Raw genomic sequence first — 14,456 nt, forward strand, 5'->3', positions numbered from 1 at the left:
CAAAGACAAGGGAAACAAAGGCAAAAATGAACTACTGGGACTTCATCAAGATAAAAAGCTTTTGCACAGCAAAGGAAACAGCCAACAACAAAACTAAAACACAGTGTACAGAATGGGAGATGTTTGCAAATGTCTCAACAGACAAGGGCTAGTATCCAAAATCTATAAAGACCTTATCAAACTCAACCTCCAAAGAACCATAATCCAATCAAGAAATGGGCAGAAGCCATGAACAGCCTTTTCTCCAAAGAAAACCCACACATGGCCAACAGACACATGAAAAAATGCTCCACATCACTCGGCATTGGGGAAATATGAATCAAAACTGCAATGAGATCCCACCTCACACCTGTCAGAATGGCTCAAATGAACAAGTTAGGAAACAGCAGGTGTTGGCGAGGATGTGGAGAAAGGGGAGCCCTCCTGCACTGTTGGTGGGAAGGCAGGCTGGTGCAGCCGCTCTGGAGAACCATGTGGAGGGTCCTCAAGAAGCTGAAAATAGAGCTGGCCTACCACCCAGCAATTGCACTACTGGGGATTTACCCCAAAGATACAGAGCAATGATCCAAAGGGGTACCTGCACCCCAGTGTTTAGAGCAGCGATGTCCACAAGAGCCAGATTATGGAAAGGGCCCAGATGTCCACGGGCAGATGAATGGATAAAGAAGATGTGGTCTGTAGACACACAATGGACTATCACTCAGCCATCAGAAAGAATGAAATCTTCCCACTTGCAGTGACGTGGATGGAACTAGAAGGTATTATGCTGAGTGATAGAAATCAATCAGAGAGAGCCAATTATCCTATGATCGCCCTCATCTGTGGAATTTAAGAAACAAAACAGAGGATCATAGGGGAAGGGAGGGCAAAATAAAACAAGGTGAACTCAGAGAGGGAGACAAACTGTAAGAGACTCTCAATCACAGGAAACAAATTCAGGGCCACTGGAGGGGAGGGGGTGACGGGGTAACTGGGTGATGGGCATTAAGGAGGGCACGTGCTGTAATGAGCACTGGGTGTTATATAAGACTGGTGAATCACTGAGCTCTATCGTTGAAACTACTAATACTTATATGTTAACTGAATTTTAAATTTATTATAAAACATAGAAAGTTGGTAATTTCAGTCCCACCTCCGTGGTTAGAGGGAGATGGAGCTTGGAGGTTGGATCATGACCAATGATCAATGATTCAATCAATCATGTCTATGAAATGAATGTAAAGCCCCAAAAGGACAGGGTTTGGGGAGGTTCTGGGTTGGTGAGCACACGGAGCTCCAGGGAGAGTGGCAAGCTTGGAAAACTGCTTTGGGTTTTGTACTCCAAGTACAGTTTTTGGGAAATCCCTGAAAAACTAGTCATGAGATGGGATGGCTGACCCAGGCAAGGACCTACCCCTCCTCCACTTATGAATCATGGGATACAGTTGGCCTCCAAATAATGATTGAGGACAGAGGACATCAGTGTACTACGTACTTTTATGTGATTTATCATGTTGCAAACATTGAATTTCGGGAGTGGAAATCTTTTTTTTTTTTTTTTTTTTTTTTTGGGAGTGGAAATCTTATTCTGTGGTTTGTAACAGTGAAGCCAGCAGGAGGGGGAGTGAATGCAGATTAAGGCAGGGCAGGGCACCAGAGAGGCAGCAGCAGCTCCGACACACTGTGGCATCCCTGCTGATTCACTCGGTGGCATGGCCCTCAGCTCCGGAGACCCCGCCAGTTCTCCTCTGTCAGCCTCTGTGACCCCAGGCCTGGGGGGGGTGTACCCCAGACAGAGGTGCCTGCCACTCCTGGAAGTTATCTGCGCCCGGATCCTGCAGGCTCGGAGGCAGGGAGATACCTACGGGAGTCCCGCGGGTGTCCGCAGGCTCCAGAGTGGCCTTGCTTTCTCCCTCTCTCCTTCCCCACTATCTGCCCTGCAGGCCCAGCACCAGAGGCAGGAGCCAGAGCCTCTCACCGACCACTTATGGGCGCCAACAATGACCCCGTCTAGGTCTAATTCCTAAAACAAACCCCTCACTATCACTCCTGGTGGTTCTCCTTCTCTAACTGAGCTCCGACTGACAGAGTTAAACATAGAAACCTTAAGGTCTCACAACCCGAAGGAACCACCTCCTACTGTGTGACCTCAGGCAACTTACGCAACCTCTCCAAGCCTTGCTCTTCCCATCTGCTAAACGGGCACACCTAATCCTTTCCTTCTAGAATTGTTGTGAGATGATAAATGAAGATCGCTTAGTAGTGCTGAGCCTTCAACAGCGTTCCACAATTTTCTTGTTGCCATGTTTGGGGAGTATAATGGAGAAGAAGGCTAGCAGGTCCCCTTTCCTGCTCATGCTGGGGCCCTAGTGAGAGATACAGGCAAGTTGGCGGGAATGTAGGGAGCACAATGTGGTAAGGATGCCTCGAAGGGGAAGAAAGAACAGTGAGGGAGGACTGGCTCAGTGTGGGGTGTATCAAGGCAGGATTCCCAGGGGAAGGGGTCTTTAGACTGAGCCCCAAGGATGAGTAGGGGTCCTTAAGCATTCTGAGAAGAAGGCACTGTGTGTGCAGACCGGGGAGGGCACAGGGAGCCCTGACTGTCATCATGGTTGGAGTTGGTTACACACCAACCCTCACCGGGGGGGTCTTAGGTCCAGAGCAGGGAAGGGGGGTGGACTTTGGGATGTGGGGAGGACCCAGAACAGCAGAGCCTTACCAGGAGCCAGGAGGCCTAATCAGATGCCAACCAGCTTGGCCAAGAGGCACCTCTAGACTGAGAGGGGAAACAGCACTTTTAGGGTTGGGTTCTAGTGAGCACATGTGACTTTCTTTATAAGAAGAGGAAAAGGAAGAAGAGCAGAGAAAAAGGAGCCAGAAAGCGTGAGTTACATAATGTGCCAGGGAAGGCCACGGGGAGGGCTGAGTGAGGAGAGAGAGGAAGTTGGAGTCCTGCAAGGGGTGTTTGCTGAGCCGGAGGCTGCAGAGCCTCTCCTTGAGCCCTGTGCCCCCATTGCTACAGCTTGGGAGGTTACTTGGGGGGCAGGGGGCAGAAAGCCCTTATGCACAAGGGATAAAGGAGGGGATGTCTTCTTCAAGTGTCAGTCTTACGTCAAGATTATTTGGGGGGAAAGGCCTAGGTTATTTTCAAAATGTACTCAACAGATATATTATGGGACAGAATGCAAATATCTTTTTTTTCCTTTCTTTTTTTAGGATAAAATATAAGCCTTGCAAGAAATGTCACAGTTGAGAACTGTTCCCTGCTCTTCCCTCAGATCCTGGTTAGAGAGCCCCGGGTCCCTCTGTTCTGACATCGGGTGTGCTTGGGAGGAGAAAGAACTTGCCCAGAAGTGGGTCAACAGCACCAGAGGAAGGCCCAGGTGAGAGTCAGGCCTGAGCTTGCTCTTCCCCGCGGGCTAATTCTGACCAGCACCCGCCTCTGGGACTGGCCACACAATTTGTGGGGTCTGGTGCAAAATGAAGTTGTGAGGTCCCTTGTTCAAAGATTGGTAAGAACTTCAAGACGGCGAAAGCAAGAGCCCTGAGCAACTGTGCAGGTCCCACACTCACGAAGCTGGCTCCACTTCTCTCCCTTCTACTAAACCATACCTGGGACATTTCTGAGACACCAGCTGAAGACAGGGGGGACAGGGAGGAGAGAGCGAGCGAGAGGCACTTTCCCCCAGTTTGTCCTGCTTATAACCTGTTAGACCTGCCAGGGTCTAGACCTGCCAGGGTCTTTGCCATCTGCCCCTGAATGGCTGGGAAGGGGGTGAACAGGGCAAGATTCCACGGAGGCTCCAGGTTGTCAGTCAGCCCTCCATGCCCTTGATGCTGGCCTGTGCTCCCCCCTGGAAGCGGGTAGGAAGGCCAACCATTTGTGGCTGCCCGTGTATACCTCTCTGAGCCTCCAGATGGGTCGGAAGGGCATGGGACTTGAGCTTTACTTGTCTGGTAGACTCTCTAGTCTATTTGCATGATAGGTGGAGTTGGATGGCTGAGCATCTGCATCCAAAATTTATAGGTGACTGAACCCAAACCACTATTTCTCAGGAAGATAAGGTCAGTGGGGGTGAGGTAGGGGTGGGGTGGGGGGTGTAGGTACTAGTTCATAGAAAATGGCTTCCTCTGAAAGTTGCCCCTCTAGGACCCCACCCAGGACATTGATGCCCATTGTCCCTACAGGATATTTGGCTCCTTGTTAGATAAGGAACTCAAGCAGTAGGCTTCATGTGGCCAGCAGTGAAGGGCCTCCTTCAGCATGTACATCCTTTCTCTTTCCTCTTTAAAGGATCTCCTTATGTGCTCAAAAGTCTTATATTTCTTCCCTGCCCCTCCTCCCATTTAAAGTTTTGTTTAGTTAAGTGATTTCTACACCCAACATGGGGCTCAAACTCATGACCCCAAGATTAAGAGTCACAAGCTCAAAAAAAAAAAAAAAAAAAAGTCACAAGCTCTTCTGACTGAGACAACCAGGTGCCCCCTTCAAGGCATATTTTAAGAATCACAGTCTTCAAAAAAATTTTTTTCTGGTAGTCCTAGTCCTATATCCCCTTGTTTATGTTTTTCCTGTTTATCCTGTAATGTATTTTGAGCTGTTTGCTCAATAGCTACACTGCACCAGATACACTTGTCTTTCTGTACTTTAAATTCACTCATTTATTCATTTGTTGTCTGGGGGTGCTGCTATGACCCTCAAAATTCTATGTTGGAAACCTAAGTCTAAGGTGAGGATATTAAGAGGTGGGGTCTTTGGGAGGTACTTAGGTCATGAGGGTGGAGCCCTCATGAATAGGTTTAAGCTCTTATAAAAGAGACCCTATGGGCACCTGGGTGGCTCAGTTGGTTAAGCGTCTGCCATTGGCTCAGGTCAGGGTCCTGGGATGGAGCCCCACTTCGGGCTCCCTGATCATTGGAGAGCCTGCTTCTCCCTCTGCTGCTCCCCCTGCTTGTGCTCTCTCGCTCTGTCAAGTAGATACATAAAATCTTAAAAAAGAGAGAGAGAGAGAGAGAGAGAGAGAGAGAGCCCACAATGGTCCATAGCCCCTTCCACCATATGCAGATACAGCAAAAAGACAGCTGTCTATGAAACAGAAGCTCTCGCCAAACACCAAATCTGCCAACACCATGATCCTTAACTTTTCGTTCTCTGGAACTGTGAGAAATTTCTATTCCTAAGTGACCCGGTATTTGGCATTTTGTTATCACAGCCTGAACAGACCAAGACGAGCACCTTCCATGTCTAGGTGTTGGGTTGCAATGGTAATCCAGAGAGACTCGGCCCCTGCCCCTGCTGTGGTGGCAGCCCGATGATAGGAGAGTTCTTGCTAGCTTTTTGAAGGCAGGAACAGCTTATGACTCATCCTTGTGTCTCCTTCAGCAGTAATCACAGCCCCTTCCCCTCACCATCTGCATCATCAACAAAAATAGTTGTTGAATTCAGCGCAGTAGATGCTCTTTCAGTAGCACATTGCGACGAGTGAAATAAGCCTGTCACAGCTCTAGATAAATATTTTGCTAGTTGTGGGATTGGTTATAATGCGAATGCCTTAACTACGGAAGTCAATACCATGTGTTTGTGGTAGCTTTGGTAGTATTACAACATAGAGATTCGTCAGGCATAAGTTATTCCCAGTCAGCTTTTCTATGTTTGTTAGCCTTTTTTACAATTGCTTTTATTAGTTATTCCTCCATGCTGGCTTGGAGAGCTACCCAATAAAATTATTAATGCTGGTTATTTGGTGGTTCTTTCAGGGCATCACAAGATTTATGAGCGATGTAGGTGGCAGTGAAAAATTTGCAGTATTTTTTTGTTGCATATTTTCTGCGTGCCACATAGTGTAGAAAAAATAATTTTAAAAAATGGGAAAAATGGTATGCTCCTAGACCAGCACAGCTTTGGAAGGTATTGCCCAAGCTTGGGGAGTATGTGTCTATATTTCTTTAATCCCCTCACTCTGTTCCTATCACCCTGAAACTACCTGGTCAAGATTGCCAAAGACCTCCGATGGCCACTTCTCAATGGTTCCTTTGTTGACTTCTCTGCTTATCCTCTAAGTGGTAGTGTTCTTGACTCCTCAGCTTCTCCATTTACCCGGTCTTTAGATAATCTCATCCAACCCCATGGCTTAAACTTCCATCTATATGCCAAAGAGTCCCCAATTTAAATTTTTATCCCTGACTTCTCTGTGCTCCGGACTTAGATATCTAAACGCTCATGTGACAGTTCTACCTGGATGTCTAACAGGAATCTCAAACTCTGTATTTTTTTTGAAGATGTGACTCTTGATTTCCCCCTTACAACTTGTTCTACCAAACCCCTCCCCAGCTTTTCCATTTCAGAAAATGACACTATTATTATACATTCAGTTACTCAAACTCAAACCCAGGAATACAGTCTTGATGCCTCTTTCCTTTCCTCGCTGCCATATGCAATATAGCAGCAATTCCTGTTGACTCAGTCTCCAAATATATCCTGACTTTGCTGCTGACACCTCAACTTGTGCCTTCCTGATCCAAAGCCACCATCATCTCTGTCCTCATTGCCCTCTCTGCTCCCTCTCTGGCATTTACAGTCAAGTCACAACCCGAATGCCACAAAGTTGTTTGAAAACGTAAGCAGAATTTGTCATTTCCCTGTTTGAAACACTCCAGTGGCTTCTAGTCACACTAAGAATCAAACCCAAAGACTCCTTCTGGCCTCTGAGACTCCACATAAACTGGCCCTTGCCTACCTCTCCCTTGGTGACCTACATTCTAGCCGCAAGACCCTGGAACCTTAGGACCTTTGCATTAGATCTTCCCACATGTCAGACATGTTCTTTTTCTAGACCATCCCATGTCATCCTTCTTATCATTCAGGTCTTAACTTCAATGTCGTCTCCTCAGAGAGGACATCTTTGACTACTCAGCTGTAGCCCTCAGTCCATGCCCTAGTGGTCACTTTTCTTCACATTACCAGGTCTTACTTTCATCATAGCAGTGATCATTACCAAATATTTCCTTATAATTTTTTTTTACAGATTTATGTGGGGAACATGCCTAGAGCGTAAGTTCCAAGGGAACAGGGACCTGATCATCTTGTTCAATGTGTTATGCCCTGGCACAGGCTAAGTCCTTAGGACATGTTTGATGATTAAATAAATGATTAAGCATCTTTTACAAAGAGTCAATCCTGCCCATAGGCTGTTGTCTAAATTATGAGACTCAGAGGTATTTCAGACTCCCAGTTGCCTAGCCATAATTTCAACTTTCACAGTCACTCATTGGCTACTGTCTTGAAACACCATTATTGTAAAAAGACATCCCCCAAAACAAACAGGAGAATAGAATGCTAATTGTTAATACATTAATTCATCGAAACATGAGCCTTACATAGAAATTATCTTATCCTAATATTAGATTATTTTCATTTTGGAAATCAGAAGAAGTGGGACCAAGAATGAGTAAATTGTAATGGAAGTGTCCAAAAGAGACTACAAAAAGTTGGCTACCTGTGGGTGTGCCCAGTCAGGACAGTTAAGGGTGAAAAATTAGCTGGAGGGAGGAGCTTGATCCCTGAGAGGCCATAATCAGAGAGAGGGTGAAGAGAGGGTTTGCTGAGTACTTTTCACGTGCCAGCATTATTAGGTGCCTTAAGGAGGAAGTGAAACACAGACGTTGAATGTCAGTGCCTTTTGAGAAAGCTGACTTATGGTGATTTCTGATGAGGAAGGATAATCATGCTTTTTAAAAAGATTTTTAAAGTTTTTTTTTTTTTTTTTTTAGATTTTATTTATTTATTTGACAGAAAGAGGGAACCTGATGCGGGGGTTCCATCCCAGGACCTCGGGCCCATGACCTGAGCTGGAGGCAGACGCTTATCCAACTGAGCCACCCGGGCGCCCCAAGGAAAATCATGCCTAATAAATAGGCACAAACATTTCGTTTTGTCATATCCCCAGTCTCCTCTCCTAATATCAGTTTATATCTCTATAAGAAAAAATCAGTTACCTTTGGGGTTCATAAAATTCACTAAAGCACAAATGTAAAAGTAAATGTTACTTTGCTGATTTGGAATGGATTCTGGCAAGAATTCCCAGATAAACATACAAATACATTCTTTGTTTCCATGAACAGCCTTTTTATGGCTTTTGAGCCCTCGTCTAAATCAGTTACCGTAAGAATTAGTGTTTCTGATAGGTGTCAGCCTTGTAAAACTGGAAAAAAGGAATCATAATTTCTACAACATATGAATGCACAAGTGATTCATTCTTTGGCTCAGGATGGAAACTTTCTTTTTTGGCATTCTTGATTCATCTTACTACATTAGCTTCACAGATTTTTCTCAATAAGATGTAGACACTGGATAGACTTCATTCACAAAGAAACACCAAGATAAATGGAGTGACTGATGGCCAGCAATTTGAAACTTGTAAATATTTATGAGAAAATTACATCCGTCTTTGTGAGGCTTTCTGTTTGAAACTGTATGTAACTATTATGTGCTCTAGATTCTCTTTAAATTGTGGGTTCTAGTGTTAGTATTGCCATGCTACATGGCAAAATCACTATGAAAATTTTGTATAAAATAGCTACATTGAATCTTGAATAAAAGGGACAATCCTGCTTCTTTGCTCACATAACCCTTCCCCCAACTGAGCCCAGAGCATCATATTTCGGAATCAGTACCCCAAGATCGAGACCAGCTAGATAATTTCTGGGGCCGAGTGCAATATGAAAATGTGAGGCCCCTTGTTAAAAAGCTATTAAGAATTAAAAAAAGAATTTCAAGATAGCAATCCAGCAATAACACTACTGGGTATTTACTCAAAGAATACAAAAACACTAATTCAAAGGGATACATGCATCGCATGTTTATAGTAGAATTATTTATAATAGCTCAAGTATCCACTTGTTGATGATTGGATAAAGAAGATGTGATATATATATCATATATATATAAATATATACATTGTATATATATCATGGAATATATCCATATATAATGGATAATATATAATTTTATATATGCATATTATAATCTGATATACATATTGAAGTATTACTCAGCCATAAAAAGAATGAAATCATGCCATTTGCAATGACATGCCTGGCACTAGAGAGTACAACACCAAGTGAATCAGTCTGAAAAGAGACAAATACCTATGATTTCACTCATATGTGGAATTTAGGAAACAAAACAAATGAACAGAGGAAAAGAGAGAGAGAGAGAAACCAAGAAATAGTCTTAACTATAGAGAACAAACTGATGACATCAGACAGGAGGGGGCTGGCGGGATGGGTTAAATAGGTGATGGGGATTAAGGAGACACCTGTTGTGATGAGCACCAGGTGTCATATGGAATTGTTGAATCACTATATTGTACATCTGAAACTAATATAGTACAGTACACTGTATGTTAACTAACTGGAATTAAAATTAAAACCTAAGAAACAAAAAGAATTTCAAGATGGCAACTGGAGGGCATCAGGCCCAGTATGGGGCTCTTCTAAGTATGGACCCTTTAATGATTACATAGGTCTCAAGACCAGGAAGCTCTGAGCCTACGTTTCCCAGGAGCACAGGTAAGAATACAAACACGCTTTCAGCTAGGCCTATGCTATACCCTATAACAATTGAGGGAGGGAAATCAAGTTGTTTATATGATTGCGATGTTCGTGTAAGAGAAAACAGAATTTCAAAACAATTTGCTAGTGTAAGGGTTTCTCCTGACAAGAGTCTTCTAATTTAAACTTGGAACTTTAGTAAGAGCTTCAAAGTCACTTTAGAGTGTTACTCCCAACTATTTTCTTGTCCATGAAAATATTTTAATGCTTCCCCTCTAGTCTGGTGATCCTGGCTAATCATCATAAATACTTTGGGACCATTTGAAAAACACAGATTCCTGGGCCCACTGTGGACCTAGGTTGCTGGTGAGAAAATATATAGAAAATCAATCAATCATCAATCAACCAATCAATCCTTTTTTGACCTACTATGTTGACTTATGTAGAGGCTCTGCAACTCTGTATTGGGAACTATCACCCTCAGCAAAAATCAGGAGTTTGTTAATTTTACCTTACTAGGTTGATCCAGCCATTCCCAAATAGAATGCTGTGGGACAGTGGTCAATGCCCCAATCCAGGGGGACTGGGGTACAAAAGTGTCAGGAGGACAGGAAGAGTTATGAGAAAAAGAATGTAAAGATAGTCTCTTAAAAATCTGTATTATATATTTTTTATTTTAGAAACAACTGTATAAGCTTGAAAGCCACCAAAAGGTTTATTTATACTTAATTTATATTTGTACTTAATTTACTGATTTATACTTAAATCAGTAAACCTTTAAAATGTTAGATTACTTTCAGTATTGTATTTCTTGGTCTTTTTTTTTTTTTTTTTACAGGTTTTCAAGATTTGTTAGTTGTGGTAAAATACACATAAAATTTGCCATTTTTAAGTCTACAGTTAAGTAGACTACAGTTAAGTAGTGTTAAGTATCTTTACAACGTTGTGCAACCCATCTCCAGAACTGTTTCATCTTGCAAAACCGAAACTTTACCCATTAAAAGTTAAAAATATCTTATTTCCCCCACTCCAGCCCTTGGCAAACTTCATTCTACTTTCCTTTCTCTCTTTTTTTTTTTTTTTTGAGATTTTATTTATTTCAGAGAGGGGCAGAGAGCATGCAAGCATAAGCAGGGGGAGGGGCAGAGGGAGAAGCAGACTCCCTGCTGACCAGGGAGCTCGGTGCAGGATGCAGGGCTTGATCCCAGGACTCTGGGATCATGACCCCACCTGAAGGCAGGCGCTTAACCAACTGAGCCACCCAGGGGCCCCTTCATTCTACTTTCTGTCTCAATGAATTTGTTTACCCTAGTTCCTTATCTGAGTGGAATCATAGAGTATTTGTCTTTTTGTGATGGGCTTATTTAACCTAGCAGTGTCCTCAAGGTTCATCCACATGAAAGCACGTGTCTGAATGGCCTTCCTTTTTAAGGCTGCATAATATGCCATCCTATGTACGTGCTACATTTTATTTATCTGCTCATCCACTGATGGATACTTGGGTCGCTAGTCTTTGCTTTATACTCCCAAAAGACCTTACCAAGACATTGCTTCAAAAACAGTGTTCTCCCCAAGAAGAATTCTACTAAAAAACATTTCTTCATTGTTACCAATAGCAAATTTGTGTTTTGGCTGCCATGTTAAAAAAAAAAATCAAGTCAAGCACCATCAGGTAAAGTATCAATATTGTTCGAGAAAGGTAACATCATCTGAGAGTTTCACAGTCCCCATTGATAAATGCTGTCGAAATTGTGATCGTGACTTGTCTTTGCAGCCCATTTGCACGTGGTAGCTTGGAAGCTGAAGAATTAGTAGAAGGGTTAGCAAAGAAGGAGTTGATGTTGAAGACCGTGTTCCTCGCCAATGTGACTTCATGGATAAATGAAGTTCATCAAATCCATGTAAAGTCAGCTGGAACCTTTATATACATGTGGTAGAGTTAAGGAAATCCACGATCTTTCCATAAACATCCTGTATGTGCTGTGTTAGGGAGCTCCTGGCCTTCCAGCCAGTTCCCTTGCTTTGTTTTCCCTCCACCTCCTCCTCTTTGATCAGAAATACATGTGGCTTCAGTCCTGTATGAGGCTTCTGCTTCCTTTGTGTAAAGGAAATAGAGAGAGAAGGTGTGACTCATGGGGAGGGGGTGGTGCGTAGAAGAACAAGGAAGAGTCGGATCAGAGAGCCACAAGAAGCATGTTAAAGACTTAAGGTAAGTGAATGGACATATCTCAAAATTTGCATTGATAAATGGGACTAAAGAGAGACTGTTGGAGAAAACTGTCAGAAGTTTAAAGCATAAAAATGGGAAGAAATGGTACAATCAGCTTTTCGCTTCTATTTCTTGAGCTGAGCCGATGTGGATATAGACCTGCTCTCACAAGTCTACAAATGTGGAAATGTTGACTTAAAAAAACAAACCCACAACATTAAATGCAGGAACTCCCAGGCGTCTGTCCCCACTCAGCTCTCAGAATTTGACAGTTTTCTAGACGTTACCGTCCAGGTAAGAGATGGTAAGGCTCTTCTTACAGCCCAAATTTTTAAGTATTTTTAAATACTTAAAAATACTAACATGGGGGGTAAAGGATGAGGGGTGGGAAGAGGGTCAGCAAAGAATCCACTCCTATTACTCTGGACCTAGAGTGAAGATCAAAAATAATAAGCCTCATTCTTGGGCTTCCGAACAGGTTTTAGTCCCCCATTCTCGGGGTGGGGGGTGTTAGTAGGCAAAATAGACAAGAGTTCCTGTTGTCTAGGAGCCAATTGCATTCTAAGGAGAGGGAGCAGAAGATAGATGGGTAAGATATCATCTAGTATTTTAGAGAATGCTAAATGCTTTGGCTAAAACTGCGATGGTTATGAAAAGCCACTTGGGGAGGACTCTGCAATAGTACATGAAGTTCGGGGGGCGGGAGGGAAATGCCCCACATCTAGCCAGCCTGCCATCTTCCCCGGAAGCCCTGCAGCTGAACCACTTTCATTTTCTGAAACAGACTCACCTGTACTGGCCTGTCACCCCCAGTCTTCAGTTCCTTCCACCTGGAGTCCTGGGCTCCGTGTTCCTCCTGGTGGCCCGACTTTGGTCACAATGACATTAGGGGTTGTGCTAAAGATGAACTGGGTTAGGCTCCCCTATCTATTTTATTTGCCTAATCAGCGCAAGGAGGAAGAAGCTTCAGGGATCTTCCTTAGGCCAAGAACACCAACAGCCTTTGATAGTGATCGGGTTCCTTACAGCAGCATCGGCGAGGTCTGCACTGGTTCATTATCACAACGCTGGCGAACTAGTCTGACCTCCTATGACAAACAGTTTGCAATGTCAGGTGAAGAAACAGGATTCTGGGCAACAGCACTCTAAGGCGGAGATGCAGTTCTGCAGGACAAACATTCACAGTCTCCAGGGGATGAATCAACAGCTCACCTATAAAAACACACCTCCGAGTATTGCAGGAGCGCTCTTCACCCTTCTTAGTAAACAAGGAGAAACCTAACTTTATGATCACAAGATAAAGAATCATTAGAGATCTAACTTTACTGGGGACAGGTGGGTAAACACTCCCTAACCTTCTTCTGTATGTTTCCGAACAGAGAGTAGGGACTAAGCCAGTGCTAGCTAGCACCACTGAAATGCCGATGGGCTCAACTACGACTTTAAATGAGGGCAAATCCAACAATTTGGAAGTCACTATAATTTTATGCCATGCTTTGTACCTCAGCTTCGTCATCATTCCTCCAAGGAAGGCTTCCCTGATCCCCTAAGAAGGGACTTGCCCCCTCTACTCTCTTATCATATACTTAGCACATTGTGATTGTCTTGGCCTACATTCTAATTTTGAATACCTCAGTAGACTGGGCACTTCTCAGAGCAGGAACTAAATTGATATTTTTCTCAGTTCAAGCCCTAGGTCCAGTACAAAGGCGAGCCTCCTCTGGCAGGCACAGAATAAACACCTGTTGAGCAAATGATTAACAATATGTATGAAAAAGAATATTCATCATAATAGGGCATCAAACAGTTCATATACCTTAAATCTCAGCAATTGTCCACTATTATTTATTAAGATGTTCATTTGGATTTAAAAATCACATTTAAAATGCTTTTTATAACTTTTTTATAACTTTTTATAACTTTTTTAACTTTTTAATAAAAAAAGTTAAATCTTAGGGTGCCTGGGTGGCTCAGTCGGTTGGGTGTCCAACTCTTGGTTTCAGCTCAGGTTACGATCTCAGGGGCGTGAAATCGAGCCCCATGTCAGGCTGGGTGCTCAGTGCAGAGTCTCCTTGAGACTCTCTCTTCCTCTCCCTCTGCCCCACCTCCTCTGCTTGCTCTTCTTGTGCTGTTTCAAATAAATAAATAAAATCTTAAAAAAAAAAAAAGTGTTGAATTCTGTTCCAATGTTGCCTTCTCAGGGATGCCTTCTTGCAACATCCTGACGTCCTGTACTTTTAAATCTTTTTGACCACAGCCTAGGTAGGGACGCATTTGACATAGTGACTTTGCACATCACATGAAGATTTGCCTTTATTTAATTAATTAATTTATTTTTAGATTTACCTTTAATTATGTGTGATGCTCTTTTTTTAAAATTTTTTTTCTTTTTCTTTCCGTTCTATTTCATTAAAAAAAAAGAAAGCCAGTCTGACCCACTTAACTGATTTCTTAACCCACTCACAGTTTGAAAAACACTGTTTTATATAATAAAATCCCTGACTCATGAAAATAAAATAATGATTGCTTCCCCTATGGCACTACAGGTGTGTCCTGAAAGTTCCATGATAGCTCTGTTGATTGCTGAAAACAGACCAAGAATTAGCTCCAGCCCAGTAGGCTTATTTTTTTCGGTCTGTTTGGCACATTTTTTTCCCTAAATAATTTTATTTATTCAGTGTTGTTCAGAAGATAATTTTATGCTGTATAAATAAAA

General features: G+C 43.0%; 1 long non-coding RNA gene across 1 annotated transcript; it reads right to left on the minus strand.

The window, feature by feature from the left end:
- Positions 1-10,222: 10,222 nt before the first annotated feature.
- LOC140642143 (uncharacterized) lies at positions 10,223-13,865 on the minus strand. The gene is made up of 3 exons (XR_012038689.1): positions 13,372-13,865; positions 12,531-12,998; positions 10,223-11,626 (listed from the first exon to the last, which is right to left on the minus strand). It is a non-coding gene; the product is annotated as an uncharacterized lncRNA (long non-coding RNA).
- Positions 13,866-14,456: the final 591 nt, after the last annotated feature.

Source organism: Canis lupus, chromosome 11 (assembly GCF_048164855.1).
Source record: "Canis lupus baileyi chromosome 11, mCanLup2.hap1, whole genome shotgun sequence".
Classification (NCBI taxonomy): domain Eukaryota; kingdom Metazoa; phylum Chordata; class Mammalia; order Carnivora; family Canidae; genus Canis; species Canis lupus.